At 42.8% G+C, this 27,969-nt stretch overlaps 1 protein-coding gene across 1 annotated transcript in view; it reads left to right on the plus strand.

Annotated features, from left to right (window-relative positions):
• Window positions 1–5,179: 5,179 nt before the first annotated feature.
• Window positions 5,180–27,969, plus strand: part of LOC126247971 (uncharacterized) — a gene marked incomplete at its 3' end in the record, with an annotated part of 46,498 nt that continues 23,708 nt past the window's right edge. Inside the window, exon 1 of the mRNA XM_049948536.1 lies at window positions 5,180–5,227. The remainder of the gene's footprint in view (window positions 5,228–27,969) is intronic.

The raw sequence follows: 27,969 nt of genomic DNA on the forward strand, positions 1-27,969 counted from the left end.
CATTTATATTCATTCAAAAGCAATACCATACCTCGATTTATAAGGCATGTATAATTTTTAACATTGATGTCATTAGCGATACATGTGCGCCCACAACTGCTGCTGTGTTCATGAGGAGAGTTTTCACTGACCCCTGAGCGTTACGGCTGGTGGTGCATGAGGGGCTTGGCACACTGCGTATGGACATTGGGACATGAGCACATAGGATTTGCAAGTGTTTCAGTGATCTCCGACATCTAGCCATGACAAATCCTGCTGTGGACTACTGGATCATGGTTTAAGTGTGTCATGTTTAGTGCTTCTCAATACATCACAGTGGACTCTGTCTTGCAGCTGTATTTCCTGTCTCTATTCCATCATGCATTAGGATCTTCTTCCTCCTGATCAATTTATTGTTTCCGATACTGGTATTGTGAGCATGTGTCTGTCCAGCTCCTGACGAAAATTGCTGCAACTGCGCTGAAATTTGAAATTTTCAGCTACCTCCAACGTAATGGACTTCCTACCAAATGACCTAACTGTGACAGTATCCACCAAAACTAGGCAAAGGAAACAAAAAATCTGGATGGGGAAAGAGTATGGTTTGGAAACTGGGCAGTTTTGGGATCAAATCCCACCAAATATACCTGTTCTAGCATCAATCAATAGGATACAATGAAGAAACTGGCTGTACGCAATGGGTATCGATTTAATTAATTAGTCAGTCAAGTCAGTCGCTGATAGAGTGGGGAATATTTTCAAGATATCTACAACTGGAAGAGAAAGGTGGGGGTTATCAGGTATCCAGTACTTTGTTCAGGAGAAAAGGGGGGTTAATCTGGCACACAACAGACAGTACTTACTTCTTCTCAAATGTCTTTGTTCCATCTACTACAGGTTTCCATAGCAGTGGAAGTGTGAGAAGAAAGGGATGTACCAACTACCAACGCCAGATCTGCATGAGCAGTGAGGGGGTGGGCAGGAGAATGGAGGGGAAGAGGGGTGGGGGGGGGACATCTTGGTCTGTTTGAGTTTGCATAAGTTGTTTCACACAAACAGGAAACACCCACTTGAGAGAGAGAGAGAGAGAGAGAGAGAGAGAGAGAGGGTGAGTGAGAAGGAGAGCATGCGATTCGACAGGAATTTCTCAGGTAATAAAATCAAAGGGTTGCCACCAACTGAAGCTTTTGTTTGGGGGATTAGCATGGCAGTCAACAGTGGTCACAGGACCTGCATGCATAGGAATACATGAGGTGTGGCCCAGCCGACATCGTGTGCTTCACAATCAAAAGGTTTTTAACAGTGTAATTATGTGTGATAAGCATATCATGACAGTATTCCTTGTGTGATCTGAATTAAAAACAGTGATCTATTCAACTTCTTCCTTTCGATTAATTTTACAAGACCTGCATCTCCCAATACAGCAGAGAATGATGAGCAAGAGAGATCCAACTCCTACAGATTTTGTAAATAAATAACATATCCTTTACTGTGCAACTGAACTGCCTGTTGTGAGACCCGCCAACTTCCATGTGGAGGAGGGGAGGCGAAGGGTTGGGGGATTTACCAGGGGGGAAGGTTAATTAATTTATCGATTTAATTAATTAGTCAATCAAGTTGATAGAGCAGGAGGGTGGACTATTCGAATAAGTCAAGCCTGAAAGTGTACTTGTATCAGCGAGGGGGAGAGGGGGAGACTTGAAGGCTCCAGGGGAATTGGGGAGCATGAAGGAAAGGGACAGTGGTGGGGACGATTCTCGAGAGGATGATTATCCTCAGGGGGTCATCAATCAACCCCAGGGGGCCATAATCCACTTAGTAGAACAAAAGGTTAATGCGAGGGGGAGGGGTTCACAAATTAATCAAGTTCATCCCTGAATATTTCAAACCTTAATAATAAAATGCGCCAGTACCCGTGTTGCCCCACTACACACAAAACTGCTCACTGCTGCCTCCCTCGTTATGGTGCATGCATGCTCTCTATGAACACAGACCGAAGTGCACAGTATCTTCTGCTTTATTATACACTACTTAATAAATTTACACTATCACGATCATCCTTAACTAGTACGAATATTAATAGTAGGCCAGGTTATTTGTTAATACCCTACAATAGACGTTAATGGTGAAAGGATCAAATAATAACACAGAAAAACCAAGTTAACGCACCGTTTATTAATAGTAATACTAATTTTTTTTTTCAAAAACGTGGGTTGGGCACACACCAATGCCTTTATATGTCCTCGTAGCCTAAATTCTAACAAATTCGGGTTCAGTGAACGTAGAGGCCATGCTGCTGGGCCTTCTGAACAAGTCCGTCACCTATGGAACTTTGCGATGATGCACCATTGCATGTTCTGTAGAAAATGGGGTTGTGCCCTGTCGTCCACAAACCGCAGTCGTCATCTTTGTGCAAGGAGAACTTTCTCCAATAGCGCTGGTAATTCATCCCACATAAATCAGTGACTCACAGCACCTGTTAAAATGTTTGGTAAAGTGTATTGCCCTATTAGTCAGTCACCCACAATTCCTGTCCGTTCATTGATACTGAAGAGGTCCTCATTTCTCACCTCCGCGATTGCTCGACGATTTGCGTCAACCCACACGTGTGTGTTGTGGTAATTTACCGTGCTATCTCTGGTGAACACTGCCTCCTCTGTAAATGAAATGCAACCTGCGAACTGCAAATCTTCAATGGTCCATATCTTAACATGTATTGGTTTCAAGACATACCATTGTCGGAACTTTTCTTGTTGTTGTGATGAATAGTACTGCTTGCAGGAGTACATAACACCTGTTTTTTTTTTAAACAACCAGTGAAATGAAGAGCGGCACGAACGTCAAGGGAGTGTAACAGAAATGTTTATAAATTTCAACAGACAGATACTTCGAAAAGCCAAGTCGTATATCTCGCAAGAGCTTGCACAGAAAACTTTCAGAACCACATTTCAACGCAGGAACTATCAATATTATTCAACTCCTCGCATGTGTCCCATATAGACCACATCTTTCGTCCCACGGTTCCATCTGCGAATGAAATGGGAAGAAACCTCAATATGTGCTACAATTAAAAAAAAGTCTATCACCAACTGGACAGTGATTCAGAAAGTATAGAATTAGAAGGGAAGACACATTAGAAGCATTATCCTTGTTCGATGACGTACAAAGCGGCAGCATTCGTGCCAGGCTGTGATATCTGTGTGGAATTTTCATCATTTTTGCATAAGTTTTGCAATGCACGTTTACATAAAGTAAACACCACTGCACCTTGAATGACAGGAGTACATGACAATTTTTTAGGAGAGCCTCGAATAAACCACCGCCCAAGCATGTTTGTGATGAACTATAGCGCTGGTAGTGTGCCACCCGAAGTTACCCAAAATTGTAGTATCAGATATTAACCAATTTTGAGCAAGAATATGAAAAAAAGTTACGTTCATTTGAATTAAAATGGAATACAAAGCTTTCCTCGAACATTAAACGTAATAACAGTGAAAGGAGATCCCACACGCTATTAGCTCCGTTATTGTTGCCTTCGGGGTTAAGAGTAGTGGGTAGCTAATAACTACTTACCACATAGCGCAGTCACCAGGACAACTAATAATGTGCAAATATTGTCCCCATTAGACTTCAAATAAAGTATGAAGACGGTTTTGTGTACAGAGGTTAGTAGTAACCACCATTAATTGACTTTTGCCACGTTAAAGAGACTGCAGATTAAGAATGTTTTTCAACAGGCGCATTTCGCTGCATTAGTAAAGTGGTCTCTGTGTTTATTTTGTAAACATGTTGTACAAGTAATGCTATTTTACGTTTTAACTAATAAAGAAATAAAAAACAGCTTTACTAACACATGTGATGTTATGTACACGCTACTTTCAGTGTTTATTGTTTCTGTTATATGTTTGATGACAGGTGCTTTATTCTCTTGTTCTAAGCAAAGGCTGCAGTCGAAAAACGCTCAATATCTCTTTTACTACTCACTTTGTTTGACTGTTAGACGCTCACTTTACCTTTAACTCCTCTTATTTTTCATGCACACTTCACTTTTTTCATATAACTTCGAGTTATAAATGTACTCACACAAATTTTACTGTAGTTCTCTTTGTTCTGCACTCAGTACTGTGTTCTACGTTCATTTGTTTTCGTGTGTTTTATGGGTGTCGCTAACATCTCGAATACTTTAGTATTTGTGTGTGTGTGTGTGTGTGTGTGTGTGTGTGTGTGTTTTTTTTTCTAATCTGTGCCTAATGCCTGTTCTTTTCTAGTACGAGTGTATCTACTGTTCTAATGTGAGTCCCATGCCAAATTAGAGCAGTGTTGTTAAAGGTTGGCGGCAAGAATACGTTCAGTTAATTTAAAAAGTGTGTATTTTGCCAAATCATCTTATTGCTAAGGAGGTACTATTTCACCTGTCGTCAAGAGAACATAGTAATACTACTGCTTCGGATTATGATTTGTATGTCTGTATCTTCTACTGTAGTATTATGCTGTCGTAGGTGGAAGTACTCTACAGAAGTTGAGTGATTTGTTCCATAGCTCTATGGTTCTACATGTACTTTCGTATCAAATGCTCTACAAGGTTGCCCTACATATCTTCCATCACACGTATTGCTCTTTAATTGGCAAAAATTCTATTTGTGAAAAACATCATCTTTCTAGTACTTGAGGCGAATATTTTTTAATTTGTTTGTTTTGTGAGCTACTTTAATGCTCAGTCTTGTAAAATTTTAGGTATTCAACGTGTGCACTTGAAGTATTACTTCATTGTGACCATGATTTCTTCTTTTTTCTCTTCTACACACTGCGTTATTTCTGTTCCCTTATGTTGTATATTTATTAATGTGTGCTTCTGCCCTTGCGTTGATCACGGTTGCGTGTATATTGTGTTTTGTGCCTTTATTTTGTTGAACAGATTTATAACTAGATTATGTTTGCACCCATCTTCTGTGACTATTTGTACTATGATATTCACTTCGTTTTTGTAGTTTTCTGTGGTTACTGGAATTGTGTTTTGCCTGTTGAGCGCATGACTATGTCCAACTTGTGTTTTGGGTGACTTGATATTTAGTCTAGGCTATGTGTATGCTTAAGACAGGAAATAGAAAACAGTTCTTGTTATATGACATCAGTTGTGATTGATGAGTACCCAAGCACACATATTAGTAATAATTTTTATTGCTTTGCAGGAAGAGGAAGCTGGTGCCCACCGCCTTCGTTATCAACCCACGTGGATAGAGAGGACGCTGTGAGAACAAATCCATAATGTTCATCCTATCTGTTCGCCGTTTGTTTGTGTCCGTTTGCATACACCACGTGTGTTGTCGTACCAGAATGCATCCAATGAGTGTTTGGTGTTCCTCAAACCGCTGTCCACGAAACGACAGGCGCAACATGTCTGCGCTTTCAGCTGCTTCCTGGAGATCATGTTGTCATTTGTTGAAAATAATTTAAATCGATTATTTTTAATTCCGTAGAAATTGAAAACTACATCAAGAAATGGTGGCTTCATATTGAGCTAAGTTGATTAACATACATTTTTCATATTTACCCCACATTGATAAAATAAATCGGCAAACAAAACACAAGCTTCCCGGAAGGGCACTTTTGTGAGTTTTGCTGGCTTTCAGAGAAGCTGATTCAAAGAAGAGAACCCAATCATACAGTGGTTACAATAAAGAGGCAACAAGATTTGCGACGAGGAGAGGTACGCCTTAGAACATGAGGCCAGAAATTTTTCACTTACTGCATTTACAGTAACTGCACACAATAAAGAGGCAACAAGATTTGCGAAGAGGAGAGGTACGCCTTAGAACATGAGGCCAGAAATTTTTCACTTACTGCATTTACAGTAACTGCACACAACTCGGAATTCTTCACGCAGTCACATTCTGTCTTGCCTTGGTCAGATACTAGGCGTAAATGGCCATGCATGCCACACCTCGCACAGCTAGACATAGCACAATACTCACTTGTGCAGAAATTTACACCGCTGGAAGTGGCAGACGATGAAATACAGCACCAAATTATATCAGTAGCTCCTAGTTCATAAGCCCATTCAAGCGTACCAGAACCAATACAAGTTTCCCATATCTGTTGCCCAACTTAAGTTTAACAGATGAAATACACCGCCTTCGTTTATAATTGTTCGCTTAGGTTTGATCCATAATGTGCGTGTTCGAGATGTAGCCTCGAGGGCGACACATCTAAGCCGTTATTCTCACAGTGATTCATCAGCATTCCTGTAGGTTTTTTTAAAGAAAGAATCGTTTTTACATTAAAAAACAGAAGTGAATTTTCTAAAACGCTTTTATTATTACACAAAACCTTATACCTTAAGCTAATTTTGATATAATTTCTGCTGATATTAAAGCATTTATAGCAATGAACAACACACTTCTGAAATCCATTCTTATCAAAGTCTGCTTTTCAAACACTTCTGAAAGTCCTTTTTAACGTTATCGTCATTGACTTGGACACGACCGCGTAATACGTATTTCAAATGCAGTAACAAGTGGTTATCAATGGATGCTACATCAAAGTTACACAGCAACTGACCAATTTGCTCCCAGCAAAATTATTTGATGAGATACAGTGTTCACTGAACTGTAGATTGTATGCCACAATTAAGGTCACACAATATATCTCAGAATTGATTATATCTGTATGGAGCAATAAATGCACTAGTAACATCCTACCACTAGTGGGACAAGGGCGGCACCAGCCCACATTCCTTTGTTGCCAGATGTATCCAAGATGGCGGCGATGACATCATCCAAGATGGCGGCATTTAGACTTGACAACAGCACATGACATCATCCAAGATGGCAGCTGTGCATCATCCAAGATGGGAGATTTTGGCAGGAAGATAGGTCAATTGGGCTACCTCCACTAACGTAACCCCCTCCCCTCCCCCAGAAAAATGGCAGGAAGTTCAAATTCCAACAGGATAATGCATCACACCACAGTTATATCTACTAACCTACGAAAATCACGGGAAAATAGGTTACTTGGGCCACCTCCACTAACCTAAGTTATCCGACCTCAACCTCTTCCTAGGAACTGCCGCCAAGTTTGAATTTTGGCGTTAAAGAAAGGTCACTTGCGGTTTCTCATCCAACCTAAGATAATTGAGGGAAACAAAGCTCACCTCCACTAACCTAAGTCACCCAACTACCACCTCTTCCTAGGGACTGGTGGGAAAAGGACTGAGCCTGCACTGGGCTGTTAGAAAGAGGAAGGAGTGTCCTTTATTTATTTAGTAACAATTTATTTAGGGATGGAGTATATTTATCAAAGTGGTACAGAACACACACTGTGGCCTGCCCCATAGCATACAGACCTGCAAACTACTCCTAAATAACTCATATATAATGCTCTGCACACATGCCTGCTAATTGTGAACTGTCAAAATAAAGCATTGTACAGTCTACAGACCTGCAAACCATTCGTAAATAATACAGTACATTTATGTCCACAGAGCCAAACAACTCATAAATTGTGAAAATAATAATCCATGTAAAAGACTCTGCAAATATGCTTGCTAATCATCAACTCTCGAAATCATGCACCAGTCTTTATTTAAACAATTAGACGCAGCACCACCATCCAGTGTGTTTCCCACATGGCCCAGACTCCAACTGACCTAGTACAATAGAGGGCGCTGTCGTCTGTTCCATGGCGTAATCCAAGATGGCAGCCATGACCTCAGCTGATGATGCAAGTACCATTACCCAAGATGGCGGCAAACAGTGTGTTCACCATGAGGTCTGCACATAGTACACAGTACCACCACCAGAGTGTGCTATCATCCGTCTCGTGACGTAATGCAAGATGGTTGGGGAGAGGGTGGGGGATGGTTGGAAAAGGACATTGCTTGTCCTGGACATAAGTTTTTATTTTGCAGGCACTGTCTCCACCACGACATCTAGACCCCAACTGACCTAGTACATAATACGGCCACAAGTTGGTGATGTCATCCCACCTCTGATATAATACAAGGCGGTGGTCTGGAGGCGGAAAATGGTGCGAAAATGACTCAGCCCGCACTGGGCTATTGGAGAGAGTATGGAAGGAGTGAAGTTTATTTATTTTGGAACAATTTATTTAGGGAACGATTTTGAGAGATAGTATATTTATCACACTGATACAAAACACATGCCCTGACATGCTTGGAATCACGCCACACAGCCCACAGATCTGTAAACTACCCCTAAAAAACGCTCTGCAGACACGCAAACAACTCCTAACTTACCCAAATAAATTCAGCACAGACATGCAGACTCCTCCTAAATAATGCAGTACACAGATGTGAAGAGACGAAATCAACTCTTAAACTGTGCAAGTAGTGCACAGCACTGCCTACAGACTTGCTTGCAAAGTAATCCAACAGACACTCAATCAACACACACAAGCACCATCCACCAGCCCCTGTCTAGTAGACCACACAGGAGCCTACCTGTGGCCATCAGCTGTCAAACTGCACACAGGTCCCCTCAAGCATGAGGCGGCGACATCCCTTTCATACTTGATACCTAAGAAATTCATCTAGAAATACTTGTTCACCCAAGCACTGTTGCTGACGCGACTGGGTGGGAGCGCAGACGCTCCAGGAGTGCATGCGCCGTCACAGCGTCGCCCACTGCTGGATGCAGGTGAAAGTTGCCTCTATTTTCGGGTATACAGTCAGTGTTATACTGAAGTCACAGAATTCCAATGCGTGCTCATGCAGCTCCCGTATGCGAGACACCTCCGGGCAGCATGTGTCATTACCATTGATGTCAGATAAGCACAGGGCACATCGTTCCTAGCGCGACATGAGAGATATGTCTAACCAAACTTAACTGCAGAGCGTGACTGACACAACACCGCAAAGTGCGCGCATGTAGGTACAAACTTTCGCAAGCGCATCTAAGAAGGTTCTCAATCTTATACTAATGTCACATGACTATGTAAAAAATAAGAACCGACTAGACCTCGCAGAAATTGTATAGTGTCCCAGAAATAGTTAACACTTGCTTTAATAATGTCCCAGCTTGTATGCACGGAAATTCTTACCATAACCTGTCTCCGAAAATAGCGCAGAATAACATCTAATGCTGAGTTCCTCATGGAACTAACGTGGTACCCCTTCCACCATGTGTTACTCTTCCTGATTTCAAGACACACAAACGTCCTCTCCGCTATGTAGAGGCTCCTATATCCCAGCACTAAGGATGTGCATGAATCTAGCATTATGTGTGGTGTCACCGCTAGACACCACACTTGCTAGGTGGTAACTTAAATCGGCCGCGGTCCTGTAGTACATGTCGGACCCGCGTGTCGCCACTGTGTAATCGCAATCCTAGCGCCACCACATGGCAGGTCACAAGATACGGAATAGACCTCGCCCCAGTTGTACGGACGACATAGCTTGCGACCAGACCTACCAAGTCTTCCTCTCATTTGCCGAGAGACTGATAGAATAGCCTTCAGCTTATTCCATAGCTACTACCTAGCAAGGCGCCATTTGTATCAGTGCTTATAGCTTACTACTATTCAAGAGATGTATTCCAACAAGAGAATAAAGTTAAGTATATTATTCCGGCTACGTACTTTTCTTCTTATTCATTAATAAGTCTCATGTTCCAGTACTTCACGCCCGTCTGCGTTAGTTTAGCGTGCACTTTCAGCCACTTCGATCTACAAGGTGTTGGCCCCGCTGCCGACACATCATTATGATTGGCTCTTTTCGAATTTATCCGCTGAATTACTGATGCCGCCGGTATTGAAGCACCGACGGCCTTTTTTCCTTCTGCAGATGAGATGTTCACTGGTTATTTTACACAGATCGCCATATTGCAGTGGCAATTTAATCTTACAAACTACCATACATATCGTCAAATATGGAAAGACTCTTACTCATTTACACTGCTTTCCCACCAAGGACAGGCCAGCCGGGGTGGCCGCGCGGTTCTAGGCGCTGCAGTCTGGAACCGCGCGACCGCTGCGGTCGCAGGTTCGAATCCTGCCTCGGCCAAGAATGTGTGTGATGTCCTTAGGTTAGTTAGGTTTAAGTAGTTCTAAGTTCTAGGGGACTGATGACCTCGGAAGTTAAGTCCCATAGTGCTCAGAGCCATTTGAACCACCAAGGACAGGAGCCTGAATAATAGTACGCGAAACCCATCTCCAACCCAGAAATATATCACTACGTACCATGTCGATGTAGTAAACATACAATTCGTACCCTCTGCCAAACAAAATTATCCCTTTTACATCATTTGTACATATACTGCGGAGATGGAAAGTACCGTATATACTCCTCAAAGCACAAGATATTTTCCCACAGCCGACGATCACATGTCAGCCACTATCAACGCATGACCAGAGCACCCTCAGCGGACTGAAGTCGCTCTCAGAGCCGTTCTATAAATCAGGTCTCCTTACCCCACGGCACAAACACGTTACTGTTTCTGCTCCGAATCTGCTTCCTTGCTTGCTCGCTTTTCTACACACATCTCCAGACTTGGGGATTACAAGGACACATGTATTTTCGCATGGTTCGCCCTAATATTACACCGTTTTCGCGGTACTTCTCGATATCAAGTATCCTAACGATCGCTAGCGCAACATAATTCCCAGGATATAGACTGGAAATTATTTCTCTACAAATACGAAACTTTAGCTTGGTGGGTCGTGCTGTACACCACTAACTAGAAACTTGTCACGTCTGCGAAAACATTTACTCGGCAATTCGAAACAAATAGAGGAAACTGTTATTTCCACTCTTGAACACCAATGTTGGGGATTTAGTAGATTCCAAATCATCCCTATAATTAATAAGGTCAACTAAAGTGTTTCTCATGTCTAGAGGACTGGCAAAATTGTCTTCCACACGTTAGATACACACACCACAATCAATCTTCTCTCAACTAAATAAAGGCGCGAAATATGCAGAAGCAGTCCACTGAACAATTTACATGTGAGGGAATAACGATCCAGCGCAAATTCTACTCCATGTTCAATCTTCACAGATTTCCACGAAATCACGAAAGCTATCCAACACATGCTAAGTATTAGTTCGCTATTCTGTCGTCTAGAGGACAACAGGGTTAGTTCATCTACATTCCTACACTCCAACAGGTACATCCAGTCTGACAGCTCCTACCGTTAACGGGAAACGTGATTCACCCCCGCACAGGTCACCTGCGATGCAGGCAGAGCACGCACAGGTAGAATGTTTATCCTAAGAAATCGGTCACATACATATTTTACCTTTTGTACCTGCAACTAAATGTTACGATCGCACTCTCAGTTGAACGACATTCGACAATGAGCGAAGTATCAAAAATACACTCTGTTGATAGCTGTGGCTCTGGAAATAGATATATCAGTACCACTCTTGAGTCTTGACATACTCTTCCCATGCTGTCACAGTACTCCACGTCAGATCCATACCTTCCTTACGACTGGACATAGTCATTTCCTTTGCATATGTCAGAACACAAACACATACTTTATAAGCCCGATGCTCAAATGCGAACATATCACAAAAGTCCTACTACTAAGTACAATACTCGTCAGTAACTGATAGCTGGCGATATAAAAGATTACTAAGAGCAAATCAACCATGGGTGGACATGTCTCATAAATTTTTCTTGTGAATGGCACCACCGTACCCTAGAAAGAGAGATGTAATCGGCCAAGTGTTAAAGAAACCCGATCCTAACAGTTACTGTATGTCACTGTCACAAGCGGTCATGGTTCTACATGTGCACAAAACTATCCATGTTAAAAGCTATACTGGCTTCGTAAATCGAGGTACGACATTACCTCTGAATGAGGCGGTTTTTCTATCTGGACAAATAACGAAACAGTGATCGCTGGAGTGTATATTATCAGACCAGCACTCCACTTACACATAGCCCAGCATGCAACGTTGTTAAAAAAATCGCTGAATTCTGAAAGTGATTCGGATAAGGGACGTAATATGTAAGCGGCATTTGTGCCTCCCTCACACTGCCCCAGCTAGATATTTCTATAGTACTTTAACGTATTCTAACTCGATACCACTTCAGAGGTTCTGCGACATATTCACTAAGTTATAGGCGATGACTGACTGAGAAGGAACACAAACAGTAGTAGTAGAAGATGATGTGCTGATTGAGGTCGTAAGAAAATGTACACTAGTTTGTCAGATCTATAGTGTCATACTATCTGCTAGAAATGATGTCCATTATCTGGAATCAAATCTTTCCATTAGACCACATACCTGCATCGGATCACACCCACAAATACACTCCTGGAAATGGAAAAAAGAACACATTGACACCGGTGTGTCAGACCCACCATACTTGCTCCGGACACTGCGAGAGGGCTGTACAAGCAATGATCACACGCACGGCACAGCGGACACACCAGGAACCGCGGTGTTGGCCGTCGAATGGCGCTAGCTGCGCAGCATTTGTGCACCGCCGCCGTCAGTGTCAGCCAGTTTGCCGTGGCATACGGAGCTCCATCGCAGTCTTTAACACTGGTAGCATGCCGCGACAGCGTGGACGTGAACCGTATGTGCAGTTGACGGACTTTGAGCGAGGGCGTATAGTGGGCATGCGGGAGGCCGGGTGGACGTACCGCCGAATTGCTCAACACGTGGGGCGTGAGGTCTCCACAGTACATCGATGTTGTCGCCAGTGGTCAGCGGAAGGTGCACGTGCCCGTCGACCTGGGACCGGACCGCAGCGACGCACGGATTCACGCCAAGACCGTAGGATCCTACGCAGTGCCGTAGGGGACCGCACCGCCACTTCCCAGCAAATTAGGGACACTGTTGCTCCTGGGGTATCGGCGAGGACCATTCGCAACCGTCTCCATGAAGCTGGGCTACGGTCCCGCACACCGTTAGGCCGTCTTCCGCTCACGCCCCAACATCGTGCAGCCCGCCTCCAGTGGTGTCGCGACAGGCGTGAATGGAGGGACGAATGGAGACGTGTCGTCTTCAGCGATGAGAGTCGCTTCTGCCTTGGTGCCAATGATGGTCGTATGCGTGTTTGGCGCCGTGCAGGTGAGCGCCACAATCAGGACTGCATACGACCGAGGCACACAGGGCCAACACCCGGCATCATGGTGTGGGGAGCGATCTCCTACACTGGCCGTACACCACTGGTGATCGTCGAGGGGACACTGAATAGTGCACGGTACATCCAAACCGTCTTCGAACCCATCGTTCTACCATTCCTAGACCGGCAAGGGAACTTGCTGTTCCAACAGGACAATGCACGTCCGCATGTATCCCGTGCCACCCAACGTGCTCTAGAAGGTGTAAGTCAACTACCCTGGCCAGCAAGATCTCCGGATCTGTCCCCCATTGAGCATGTTTGGGACTGGATGAAGCGTCGTCTCACGCGGTCTGCACGTCCAGCACGAACGCTGGTCCAACTGAGGCGCCAGGTGGAAATGGCATGGCAAGCCGTTCCACAGGACTACATCCAGCATCTCTACGATCGTCTCCATGGGAGAATAGCAGCCTGCATTGCTGCGAAAGGTGGATATACACTGTACTAGTGCCGACATTGTGCATGCTCTGTTGCCTGTGTCTATGTGCCTGTGGTTCTGTCAGTGTGATCATGTGATGTATCTGACCCCAGGAATGTGTCAATAAAGTTTCCCCTTCCTGGGACAATGAATCCACGGTGTTCTTATTTCAATTTCCAGGAGTGTATATCATATTTCTGGCACTACAATATCTCGAAACGAGTCACCTTTCTTGAACATATCTGCTACAGAAAAATTCCAACCTGATTTTAATTAGCCCCCTACACATCTTGCAACCGTTCCCATTTCTACACCTTTACGCATGTGATCGTTCCAATTTAAGTCGGAACTGAGCAGAAGTCGGAGAAAGACATATCCGCCACCTTCTGTAAGCCGTGTAGAAACAGAACGACCTGAGTTAGTGCAACAGGAGCGTGTTTTGACCATTCTGTGGAAATGCGCGCATTGTGGTGCCCCTATAAATTAGATACAGACACTACAACCCGAAGAAGATCCGTTTCCATTCACATCTATCTCCCCAACATGCTATCATCGTTATTCTGTACCATCCAACACAGAGAAGTGACGAACTATAAAAGCTCCACTAACCTCATCCGATATAGGACTCACCTAGGTGTCATTGCTAGTGTTATGATGCATAGCTGCGATATAGGTCCGGTGCAGTGAGAGAGTTGTTGAAATGCTTCCCAAACTAGCATTCCTAACGGGAAACACCATCCGTTATCGAATTTACCTATGAAACTGCTGCTGTTGCCGATGCAGGACGATTCTATTAAATATACAGCTTTTGATCCATTGCAAATCGCAGTTTAAGGATTCATCACCTGTACTATAGGAAGATGGCCGTATCCCACAGACGTACTGTAAGTCGCAAGAGACGCTCCCTATGACCGTGTGTCGTTGTTTGAAACATTGTTTTCTAACACGCTTTGTACACTGTCACAACTTCGATGTCTATGTTATTTCCTAAACTGACATTAAGACGCTCTGACGCACGGCATCACGCAGAAAAGTAGACAACCGCACAATGTAAATATTATTGTTACTGTGACTACCATAGCACGCCACAAACATTGGACGATTTTAAATAAAAGAGAGTTACAACGTAAGCAAACTGGAAGAGTTTTACGGCGTTGGCGTAGGTTTCCAAACTAGATTTAAACTCATCTGTCATTGTCACGGAGTAGCTGATGACTCGACGTTCCGTTTCGACTGATTCATCATATTGTAATCACGTGAACGATCGGTGTTTCGGTGCTATGCACCGCAGAAGGTGCTGTCAATCCACCAAAACTCTTTCCCCAACAAGCCATATCGGTCGATCTTTATGTGGTAGCCAACAGCATGCCAGTAGACGGATGGAATGGAAAAGACACCATCCATATACTCTAAAAATAAACATCACAGCTGATAGCGCGAACAGTTTTACAGTAATTTCAACACTGACGAATGATGTGACAGCATGTTTCTCAATTTCAGTATCATAGCTAAACCGCCCCTTCTCCACTTTTCGAGTATTTTTGCAAACATGGATAGATGACTGTGCAGTACTTCCATTCATTTTTAATTCTCGAACACATAAATCATGAGAGTATACTAGAGCGCCTTCCACATATTTCTAACACCTCGAGCATAGTACTTAATTTACGATCTATCTCTCTGCGTATGGGAGTCACAGAGTATTCTCGCTGTCTTAAGGTAAAATTAGAGAGTGAAAGATCCTCCTCACACTGTCATTGACCATCCCGCCCAGCAGCACCGTTACCGAATTAATCTGCAACCGACCAGAAGAAGACCGCAACACTCCACGTCTCGTGAATGAATGGAGCTTTCCAAGTCCTCACCCATCCAAATGCATTAGATTTTTCGAGATCCCCCCATATCGTGGAGTTTAGCACTCCTTATCGATGTATAGTAACAGATTTCAAAGTGTCGTGATGTAACAGTAGACGCTTAAGAAGAACAAGAAAAGAATGATTTTTCTGCGCGATGGAGCTCCAGGCGGATGGAGTTCGACGCATTTTTAAGTAAATCTACCAAGCTATCAACTCTAAAGTATTGTTCTAGAGTCTAGGATCGGTACGTGAAAGGTACCGGTAAGAGAGAACATAAGCACACACACTCCTAAGGTTACAACGTTCTGCACTTAAAACAGGCTATAACATTAGATCGCCTGTCTCCAACCTATCAGTCCTATGGAATGTAGCGCTGTTAATATTCCAATGTAAAAATATATTTCAAGCGCACGACATACATCCTTCTTCCCGGTTTCTCTCCGTTAAACCATGTTATCAAACAGTGAAACGAAAAACTACTTCCGTAAAATATTTGCTCTGCGTGATATGTGCACAATATAGCTTTCTGGAGACGTATGGTGTTCACTGTTCACATCCGATCACGGTTCAGAAATTATATGATCACTGCATCAGGCCTATATAAAATGATCGTTAGTAGCGGTGGATACCTACTACAAGGAAATAGATAAACTCATAGCAGCAGCGTCCGAGATGTGAATATTACAAGTAATTCCGTCACTAACTCTGTAAACAGCACATCCGTCAGGCAAATGTGTACTCGGGGATTGCAGCGCCTCATAAGCACCTATAGCTAACTTAGTTATGATGCTGAAGTCTCGATTTTACACCCAAGATGCGACAGAGTTGATGGAGTACATCGCATAAATCAAAGTTCGTTTAGAGAAATGTGTCAAGTTTCATCACACATGAGATGGAAGTCCTCCGATGACCGACAGGTTTACCATTGACGATCGCAATTAGACAGTGCTTTAAACTACATACAGAACACGTGGCTGTATACGAGTAGAACGCAGGCTATGTCATGTAACTGATGCATCCTGACAGAACAGTGGAAAAACTGACCTGCAGCAACTTCCTCGGTTGCAGATTATTTCGGTAACGGTGCTGCTGGGCGGGATGGTCAATGACAGTGTGAGGAGGATCTTTCACACTCTAATTTTACCTTAAGACAGCGAGAATACTCTGTGACTCCCATACGCAGAGAGATAGATCGTAAATTAAGTACTATGCTCGAGGTGTTAGAAATATGTGGAGTGCGCTCTGGTATACTCTGATGATTTAAGTGTTCGAGAATTAACAATGAATGGAAGTACTGCACAGTCACCTATCCATGTTTGCAATAATACTCGAAAAGTGGAGAAGGGGCGGTTTAGCTATGATACTGAAATTGAGAAACATGCTGTCACGTCATTCGTCAGTGTTGAAATTACTGTAGAACTGTTCGCGCTATCAGCTGTGATGCTTATTTTTAGAGAATATGGATGGTGTCATTTCCATTCCATTCGTGCACTGGCATGCTGTTGGCTACCACATAATGGTTGACTGATATCGTTTGTTTGAGTTGAAGAACGAGTATTGGTCGATGGACAGCACCTTCTGGGGTGGATAGCACCGAAACTCTGATCGCTTACATGATTACAATATGATGAATCAGTCGAAACGGAACGTAGAGTCATGAGCTACTCCGTAACAATGACAGATGAGTTTGAATCTAGTTTGGAAACCTACGCCAACGCCGTAAAACTCTTCCAGTTTGCTTATGTTGTAACTCTCTTTTATTTAAAATTGTCCAATGTTTGTGGCGTGCTATGGTAGCCACTGTAACAATAATATTTACATTGTGCGGTTGTCTACTTTTCTGCGTGATGCCGTGCGTCAGAGCGTTTTAATGTCAGTTTAGGAAATAACATAGACATCGAAGTCGTGACACTGTACAAAGCGTGTTAGAAAACAATGTTTCAAACAACGACACACGGTCATAGGGAGCGTCTCTTGCGACTTACAGTACGTCTGTGGGATACGGCCATCTTTCTACAGTACAGGTGATGAAACCTTAAACTGCACTTTGCAATGGATCAAAAGCTGTATATTTAATAGAATCGTCCTGCATCGGCAACAGCAGCGGTTTTATAGGTAAATTCGATAACGGATGGTGTGTCCTGTTAGGAATGCTAGTTTGGGAAGCATTTCAACATCTCTCTCTCTGCACCTGACCCATATCGCAGCTATGCATCATCACACTAGCAATGACACCTAGGTGAGTCCTATATCGGATGAGGTTAGTGGAGCTTTCATAGTTCGTCACTTCTCTCTGTTGGATGGTACAGAATAACGATGATGGGGAAATAGATGTGAATGGACACGGATCTTCTTCCGGTTGTAGTGTCTGTATCTAATTTATAGGGGCACCACAATGCGCGCATTTCCACCGAATGGTCAAAACACGCTCCTGTTGCACTAACTCAGGTCGTTCTGTTTCTACACGGCTTACAGAAGGTGGCGGATATGTCTTTCTCCGACTTCTGCTCAGTTCCGACTTAAATTGGAACGATCACATGCGCAAAGCTGTAGAAATGGGAGCAGTTGCAAGATGTGTAGGGGGCTAACTAAAACCAGGTTGGAATATTTCTGTAGAAGATATATTCAAGAAAGGTGACTCGTTTCGAGATATGGGAGTGCCAGAAATATGATATACTTGTGGGTGTGATCCGATGCAGGTATGTGGTCTAATGGAAAGATTTGATTCCAGATACTGGACATCATTTCTAGCAGATAGTATGACACTATAGATCTGACAAACTAGTGTACATTTTCTTACGGCCTCAATCAGCACATCATCTTCTACTACTACTGTTTGTGTTCCTTCTCAATTAGTCATCACCTATAGCTTAGTGGATATGTCGCAGAACCTCTGAAGTGGTATGGAGACAGAATACGTTACAAGTAATACAGAAATATCAAGCTGGGGCAGTGTGAGGGAGGCGCAAATACCGCTTACATATCACGTCCCTTATCCGAATCACTTTCAAAATTGAGCGATTTTCTAGCGAGGTTGCAACGTGGGCTATGTGTAAGTGGAGTGCTGGTCTGGTAATGTACACTCCAGCGATCACTGTCTCGTTATTTGTCCAGATAAAAAAAAACGCCTCATTCGGAGGTAATGCCGTACCTCGATTTATAAAGCCAGTATAGCTTTTAACATGGATAGTTTTGTGCACATGTAGAACCATTACCGCTTGTGACAGTAACATACAGTAATTGATGGAATCGGGTTTTTGTAACATCTGGCCGATTACATCTCTCTTTCTAGGACACGGTGGTGGCACTCGCAAGAAATCTTATGAGACATGTCCACCCATGGTTGATTTTCTCTCAGTGTTATATCGTATCGCCAGCTATCAGTTATTGACGTGTATTATACTTAGGAGTAGGGGAGCATGTTATGTTCGCATTTGTGCATCAGGCTAATGAACTATGTATTTGTGTCCCGATATGTGCAAAGGAAATGACTATGTCCAGTCATAAGGAAGGTATGGATTTGAGGTGGAGTACTGTGACGGCATGGGAAGAGTAGTCAAGACTCAAGAGTGGTACTGATATTTCCGTTTCCACAGCCATAGCCGTCAACAGAGTGTATTTCTGATACTTCGCTAATTGTTGAATGTTGTTCAACTGAGACTGCAATCGTAACATTTAGTTTCAAGTAAAGAGAAATATATATGTGGCCGATTTCTTAGGATAAACATTCTACCTATTCATGCTCGGCCTGCAACGCCAGTGACCTGTGCAGGGGTGATTCACGTTTCCCATTAACGATAGGAGCTGTCAGACTGGAGATGCCAGCTGGAGTGTAGGAATGTAGATGAATTAACCGTGTTGTCCTCTAGATGACAGAATAGCGAACTAATACTTAGAAGGTGTTGGATAGCTTTCGTGATTGCGTGGAAATCTGTGAAGATTGAACATGGAGTGGAGTGGTGTATGTATCTAGCGTATGGAAGACACGTTTGCCGGTTCTGTAGACATGTGATGCACTTTAGTTGTCCTTGTAAATTATAGGGATGATTTGGAATCTATTACATCCCCAACGTTGGTGTTAGAGAGTGGAAATATCAGTTTCCTCTATTTGTTTCGCAGACGTGGCAAGTTTCTAGTTAGTCAGTGGTTTACAGCACGTCCCACCTAGCTAAAGTTTCGTATTTGTAGAGAAATAATTTCCAATCTATATCTTGGGAATTATGTTGCGCTAGCGATCGGTAGGATGCTGCCAAGTGCTCGATATCGAGAAGTACCACGACAATGGTATAATATTATGGTGAACCAATGCGAAAATACATGTGTCCTTGTAATCCGCAAGTCCGGAGATATGCGTAGAAAAGGGAGCAAGCAAGGAAGCAGGTTCGGAGCAGAAACAGTAACGTGTTGTGCCGAGGGGAAACGAGCTCGAAATTGTAGAACATCTCTGACAGCAACGTTGGTCCGCTGAGGGTGCTCTGGTGGCGCATTGTAGGTGAATGACAAGTGATCACCAGCTGCGTGAAATTAACTAGTGCTGTGGGGAGTATATACGGTATTGTCCATCTTCGTGGTATATGTACAAATGATGTAAAAGGGATAATTTTGTTTGGCAGAGGATACCAATTGTATGTTTACTACATCGGCACGGTATACAGTGATATATTGCTGGTTTGGAGATGGGTTTTACACACTAATATACAAGCTCCTCTCCTCGGTGGGAGAGCAGTGTAATTGAGTAGGAATCTTTCCGTATTTGATGTTATGTAGGGTACGCGGTGATATATTGATGGGTCGCAGGGCAATTTCACGTTCTAATATTGAAGCTCCTGTCCTCGGTGGAAGAGCAGTGTAAATGCATAAGAGTCTTTCCATATTTGGCGATATGCATTGTAGTTTGTAAGATTTAATTGCCACTGCAACATGGAGATCTGTTTAAAATATCCACTGAAAGTATCGTCTGGAGAAGGAAAAATGGCGGAATCAGTAATTCGGCAGGTAAATTCGATAAGAGCCAATCATAATGTTCGATTCATTCACATCTTTTGTGCTGGGATATAGGAGGCTCTTCATAGTGAAGGGGACGTTTGTGTATGTTAAAAGCAAGAAGGGTAACGTGTGATGGACGGGGCATCATGTTATGTTCTCGAGGAAGAGTGCATTCGAAGTTATTCTGCGCTATTTTCGTAAACAGGTTCTGTTAGGGCTAATTTCCGTGCATACAAGTTGAGACATCAAAAAAGCGAGCATTAACTGTTTCTGGGATACTATACAATTTCTGCGAGGTCTAGTTGGTTCTTATTTTTTACATAGTCATGTCACATCAGTATAAGATTCAGAACCTTGTTAGATGTGCTTGAGAAGGCTTGTAGCTACATGCGCGCACTTTCCGGCGTTGTGTCAGTCACGCCAGGCAGTTAGGTTCAATTAGACACATCTCTCATATCGCGCTAGGAACAATGTGCCCTGTGCTATTCTGTCATCAATGGTAAAGACACCTGCTGCCCGGAGGTGTCTTGCATATGGGAACTGCGTAAGCACACCTTCGAGGCCGGCCGGAGTGATCTAGCAGTTCTTGGCGCTACAGTTTGGAACCGCGCGACCGCTACGAGCGCAGGTTCGAATCCTGCCTCGGGCATGGATGTGTGTGATGTCCTTAGGTTAGTCAGGTTTAAGTAGTTCTAAGTCCTAGGGGACTGATCACCTTAGAAGTTAAGTCCCATAGTGCTCAGAGCCATTTGAACCATTCTGAACACCTTCGAGTTCTGTGACTTCAGTATAACACTGACTGTATACCCGAAAATAGAGGCAACTTTCACCTGCGTCCGGCAGTGGGTCACGCTGTGATGGCGCGTGCGCCCCTGGAGTGTCTGCGCTCCCAACCCGTCACGTCAGCAACACTGCCTGGGTGAACACGTATTTCTAGATGAATTTCTCAGGTATCAAGTATGAAAGGGATGTCGCCGCAACATGCTTGAGGGGACCTGTTTGCAGTTTGACAGCTGACGGCCACGTCTGCAGGTAGGATCCTGTGTGGTCTACTAGAGAGGGGGTGGCGGATGGTGCTTGTGTGTGTTGATTGCGTGTCTGTTGGATTATTTTGCGAGCACGTCTGTAGGCTGTACTATGCACTATTTGGACAGTTTATGAGTTGATTTCGTGTCTGCACATCTGTATGCTGCATTATTTAGGAGGAGTCTGCATGTCTGTTGTGAAATTATTTGGGTAAGTTAGAAGTTGTTTGCTTGTCTGAAGAGCGCTATTTAGGGGTAGTTACAGATCTGTGGTCTGTGTGGCATGACTCCAAGCATGTCAGAGTGTGTGTTTTGCATCAGTGTGATAAATATACTATCTCTCAAAATCGTTCCCTATATAAAAAAGTAAATAAAGTACACTCCTTCCTCACTCTCTCCAGTAGCCAAGCAGGCTGAGTCATTTTCGCGCCATTTCCCCCCCCCCCCTCACCATCTTGGATTACGACACGAAATTGACGACAACACTCACTGTTGGTAGTACTGTGTACTAGGTCCAGACTTCATGGTGAACACATTGTTTGCCGCCATCTTGGATAACGGTACTTGCATCATCAGCTGAGGTCACAGCTGTCATCTTGGATTACATCACAGAATGGATAACAGTACACTCTGGTGGTGGTACTGTGTACTAGGTCAGTTGGAGTCAGGACTGTGTGGGGAACACACTGGATGGTGGTGCTGCCTCTAATTGTTTAAATAAAGACTGGTGCATGATTTCGAGAGTTGATGATTAGCAAGCATGTTTGCAAAGTCTTTTACATGGATTATTATTTTGACAATTTACGAGTTTTTTGGCTCTATGGACATAAATGTATTGCATTATTTATGAGTCGTTTGCTGTGCAATGCTTTATTTTGACAGTTTACAATTAGCAGGCGTATGTTCAGAGCGTTATACATGAGTTATTTAGGAGTGGTTTGCAGGTCTGTGTGCTGTGTGGCATGTCAGGGCGTGTGTTGTGTACCACTGTGATAAATATACTCCATCCCTAAATAAATTGTTACCTAATAAATAAAGTACACTCCTGCCCCTCTCCACCAGCCCAGTGCAGGCTATGTCCTTTTCTCACCAATCTCTAGGAAGAGGTGGCAGTCGGGTGACATAGGTTGGTGGAGGTGAGCATTGTTTCCTGCAGTTTTCTTAGGTTGGTAGAGTAACCCCAATTGACCTTTCTTTACCGCCAAAATTTAAACTTGACGCCAGTTCCTAGGATGAGGTGGCGGTCAGGTGACTTAGGTTAGTGGAGGTAGTCCAAGTCTCCTATCTTCAAAAAAATGGTTCAAATGGCTCTGAGCACTATGGGACTTAACATCTGAGGTCATCAGTCTCCTAAAACTTAGAACTACTTAAACCTAACTAACCTAAGGACATCACACACATCCATGCCCGAGGCAGGATTCGAACCTGCGACTGTAGCAGTCCCGTGGTTCCGGACTGCAGCGCCTAGAACCGCAGGGCCAGTCTTCTATCTTCCCATGATTTTCTTATGTTAGTAGAGATAGCCCAATTGACCTATCTATACCACCAAATTTCAAACTTGGCGCCAGTTCCTAGGAGGAGGCTGCGGTCGGATAACTTAGGTTAGTGGAGGTAGCCCAAGTGACCTATCTCCTGTGATTTTCTTAGGCTAGTAGAGATAACCGTGGTGTGATGCATTATCGTGTTGGAATTTGAACTTCCTGCCATTTTTCTGGGGGAAAGGAAGGGAGGGACGCTAGGTTAGTGGAGGTGGTGCAATTCACCTATCTTCCCCCAACATCCGCCATCTTGGATGACGTCATCACCGCCGTCTTGGATACATCTTGCAACAATGGAATGTGGAGTGGCGCTTCTCTTGTCCCGCCACCCCTGCCTGCACCAAAACACAGAGAGCACATTTTTTTTCCCTGAAATTGTTTGCCTGAGCCTTCTTTGCTGATGTTGATTGCCTCAATTCCATTGACTGGTGTTTCGTTGAGGTTTTACGTCAGGCACCCAAGTTACGTCTCTAGTAACATTTCGGCTTCAAACTTCATCACTTTTTTACTGTCTGCTCAAGGAAATTGAAAGTACTGCCTACTCCTTTGATTTTGTACACCTTAGTCACCATTTTAGTACCAAGCTTGAGCATAGCTTACGACAGTATACATTGTGGAACTATTCCACAAAGAAAACATTTTTATACTCGAGGAGCCTCATTGACATAATAATTAAGCAGTAAAACATCTGTTTTCCTTAACTTTCAGATAAAATTCTTGCACTAGGTCTTCAGCAGTGACAGATGGTCTCCCATTTCGCACTTCACCATGAGCATTAGCGTCACCATCATCTGTTCCATTTTCTTACCATTCCATTACTTTCTCCATAAACTTCACTAATCAATAATCTGCCATTAAATTTTGACCACTTTCGTGTCTTTTACACACTGACAACCAATCTCAACGCCCCTCTTCGAATGAGGCCGAGAGGCAGAGGATGCGGCACCTCTTTTTTTTTTTTTTTTTTTTTTTTTTTTTTTTTTTTTTTTTTTTTTTTTAGCGTGCTCGCGAACTTTATCATTCTATTTTGAGTAAGATCGAATACACATGTACACAGACGAATGATTCCACCCTTGATTCTGAGGTTAGCCAATAAATGAAGGTACTCAGCATGCATGCGCCAATCGCCAATTGCAACTCTTCAGCTGCCCTATCGATAATGGGTAGTCAGTCAAAAAACAAAAAAATTAACACCTCATGTATTCGTCCTCAGCTACAGACTATTCGAAAACACTAGCAGTATGCAAGTAAGTGAATTTGTGTGCGTCATGTTCTGATATGGAATGTAGTTAGTATACATTTTACGCTAGCCGTCAATGCATTTAGCCTCCACCGGACTGAGACCAGCAGTTTAGCAGGTTTTAATGTTAATTAAGTTATGGTCAGAGAGAAAGATATAGGTTTTCTAAAACAGAGCCCTGCGGAAGATATTTGGAATAATTTATGTGGGAGGAGAGTGACGAAGATGAAAAAACAGGGAGCTCAACGAGATGTATAATGATCCAGATATTGTTGCGGAAGTCAAGACAAGGAGGCTGAGACGGGCTGGGCACGTCTATAGAAGACAAGAGAGATCGAGGTTGAACGAAGTGTCGGTTCAGAAATGGCTCTGAGCACTATGGGACTTGACATCTGAGGTCATCAGTCCCCTGGAATTAAAACTACTTAAACCTAACTAACCTAAGGACATCACACACATTCATGCCCGAGGCAGGATTCGAACCTGCGAAGTGTCGGAGAAGGAACCTGAATGGCAAAGACCTTAAAGCAGACCGAAAATATGATGGAGAGACCAGGTGGCCAAGGATCTTCAGAGTTGGAGCAAGGGAAGAAAATGCCAAAGACAGAGCGCTGTAGAGGAGACTGCTTGACGAGGGCAGAAACCGACTGCCGTTTGTGGGGCCTCAGCTCAGCTGAGGAACCGTCCAGCTTTTCTTCTTTTTCAAGTTCTTATTTTCATCAGTCTGTAATTATTCTTGAATAGAGCAAGCGTTCATTTGAATGCTGAAGAAATCATTTACTTACTCAGGTAGAAAAAGATAAAACTGTAGTGAGGATCAAGTGTACAAGATGTTGTTAGTTATCAGTTACCTTGTGGGGACTGTTATTAAAACCATCACGTATAGTGACTTTCCACCTCCATCATCACGACAGGATCATGAGCGTGATGACAATAAATCTGAAGCAAAATATAAGTATGAGCTACTTTCGCGTAAAGTAATTATAGCGGAAAAAGAGAATTTCACTAAAAACATCACGTTGTTGCAGATGATAAGCTATAAGATCCTACTAAATCTAAATAACTCTTAATGAAGGAAAAATATCGCAGTTAATGAAAAATGTTAGGTCTAATGTTCATTCCAAAATGTTATCACAAAAAGCTAGTATTTTCAGAAATTAATCATGTAAGTACCTACTGGTGGCGTCCAAAACATGTGGGCGAGAGAAGTTCGTTCTAAATGTTATCACAAAAAGTTAGTATTTTCAGAAAATAGTAAAATAAGGTAAAAGAAGTACCTACTGGTGGCTTCCAAAACATATGTGTGCAAGAGAAGTTCGTTCTAAAACGTTATCACATAAAGTTAGTATTTTCAGACATTAGTAAAATAAGGTAAAAGAAGTACCTACTGGCGGCGTCCAAAACATATGTGGGTGAGAGAGGTAACGTAAGAAGAATTTATGTTTTCGTAAACAAGCGGAGTTTAGTGCTATAATTTGTTTGGCTTACATTGTTGCAATTACTGCATAAAGAGACCAAAGAATAATTGTTAATTAGTACATTTGCCACGAATTCTCATATGATTCACTTCGAAAAACGATGCAGTATTATCGATGTAGTTGTAAATTCTTAAAACTTCTCCCGTCTGTGGAAGTCTGTTAGAGCGACAGCGCATAAAAATGTATGGAGATGAGCAGGCCACATACTGCCTTCGTGGGAGCGGCTCATACCGCCTGATAGACCCGCAGCGTGGTGTGGATGTTGCTAGCTTGCGTCAGGCCCAAAGCGGTGCGCTGGTGCACTGCTCAGCCCCCAGAGGTGAGTCTGCCTCTAAACACCCTGCATCTTTGCACAGTAGCAATGCTATCAGCCGAGAGCATCCTTACTGAAACTGATAAGAACAGTTCATAGGCTGCAGCCGTTGTGAGAAAACAACGAAACTCAATGACGTTCCAGCATCTGTACAGACTTCACTTGACAGCTTAAAAACCGAAAAGAAAACTCTGGAAGAGGTTTCACATCGACATGAAAGCCACCTCAATTAAATTTTGCATTAGTTTGCTATAAGTCTCCATCACAAAAGACAACAATCATGAAGAAGGAGCAAAGCAAACGTTCGTCGCTTGGATAACTAGTAAGTCACCAAAAAGAAGACAATTTGCAGAAAGAGAAGGCGCAGTGATGCCCTAACTCTATTGATGAACATTAAAATAATGGTATTTGGCAGATTACACGCATGATACATCATCAAGTAGCAACACGACCATTGTGATGTTTGTGCATGTTCATTGCCTTTTGTTACGCTTGGATCCACAACCGAAGTTCTTTTAAGAAGTGATTTTCTTGCCTCAGGTGTTTCTTATTCGAAACAATCACTTTATTTCCTTGAGACTTAGCTAATTTTACCGCTAAGCAATAATCGAACTACATTACATAAAAATTACGTCATACACTTCCATTTCCCAGTATGTTACGACTCAGACAGCAGTGCAGAATAGATAATGCAACGGCGCTCCATACTCCCGTCGAAGGGAACAGCATTGTGCATTTCCAGATATAATATTCTGCATCTATCGCAAGAAAATACAACCCAAATGTGACTCTAGTCACCGTACTAGTAAACACAGTATATTACATTAAAATAGGTAAGCGTATGTCTTGAAATTAAAAAAATCACATGTCGTTCTGAACGTCTTAAAACCAGAGCGCACCAAAGTCTATGAGCTTTTTTATGCCGTTTGGGTTTACGACGTTGACTACGCCACATGTGTTTTATTTAGAAATTTTTCTGCACCATTTTATTCTACTGTGTGTGCTGGTACGGTTGCTAAACCCGCATATGGATTCATTTTTTCAATATGCATACAGAACCCCACATTTTTAATGTACATCACTCAGTTCAGCGGCAATACTGGATTCCATTACCTGTTGATCTACGTATTCCACGCTTCTCTGTGGATGATAACATGCTGACAAATGGAAATATATAACGTAATTTTGGGTGATGTTACTTAATAATACGCTACCCAGTGAAACAACATAGGCAATTTGCCAATGAAATAAACTATTTGTGTCAAACAAAAAAACAGCCTGACGCAGGGAAATTACTCCTTTCACGAAATTTGTAAACGTTGTCTTGTGTGAGCCTTCATAATGTTGCATGCGTCCGTCAGTACTCCACTTTGCATGGGGAGTACATAATTTTTGTTTTCTTCTGGCACGAGTCACATTTTGTTTGCTTTTCATATAGAAAACCCCTGTCTATGGGTAACTGTAAATGGATGTAGCGCACAGTTCTATATGACTTAGAAAAATGTATGCTGCTCCACGAAATCTTTCATTTCTCTTTATGTTGTTGTGTAAACAGCAGTGCAAAAAAGTTCCCTATGGTAATGCTAACCACATGTGAGGCATTTTTTCCAGTATTTTATAATTGTATACTGAATTATGGTATATGGTAATTGACTTTGATCTTTTGCTAGGTTTATATCTCAATATTTAGAGACATGAAGCATATTAGTCTAATTTTTTCAATAAAATTCATTAATTACAGGTACAACTGGTTTACCGAGAAACGAAGTCGTCATCAGTCAGCACATATATGTCATCCAACAAATCTGTGTCATTTATTCTTTCTTCCGTTCACATAACAGTAAGAGCATTAGTATCATTAATGTTCGATGAAGCAAGTAAAGAAGCCACACAGACATCATTCATAAATCAGTATTTGATTACTATCAAATGTGAAGTATAATAGTTTGGTGGTGAGGCCAGTGAAGTAAGTGCCTTCTACAGCTATTATTCTGCAATCACATTTCCATCACACAGTTCGATTGATGGCCCAGGAGGAAACT

This window comes from Schistocerca nitens, chromosome 3 (genome assembly GCF_023898315.1).
Source record: "Schistocerca nitens isolate TAMUIC-IGC-003100 chromosome 3, iqSchNite1.1, whole genome shotgun sequence".
Taxonomy (NCBI): Eukaryota; Metazoa; Arthropoda; class Insecta; order Orthoptera; family Acrididae; genus Schistocerca; species Schistocerca nitens.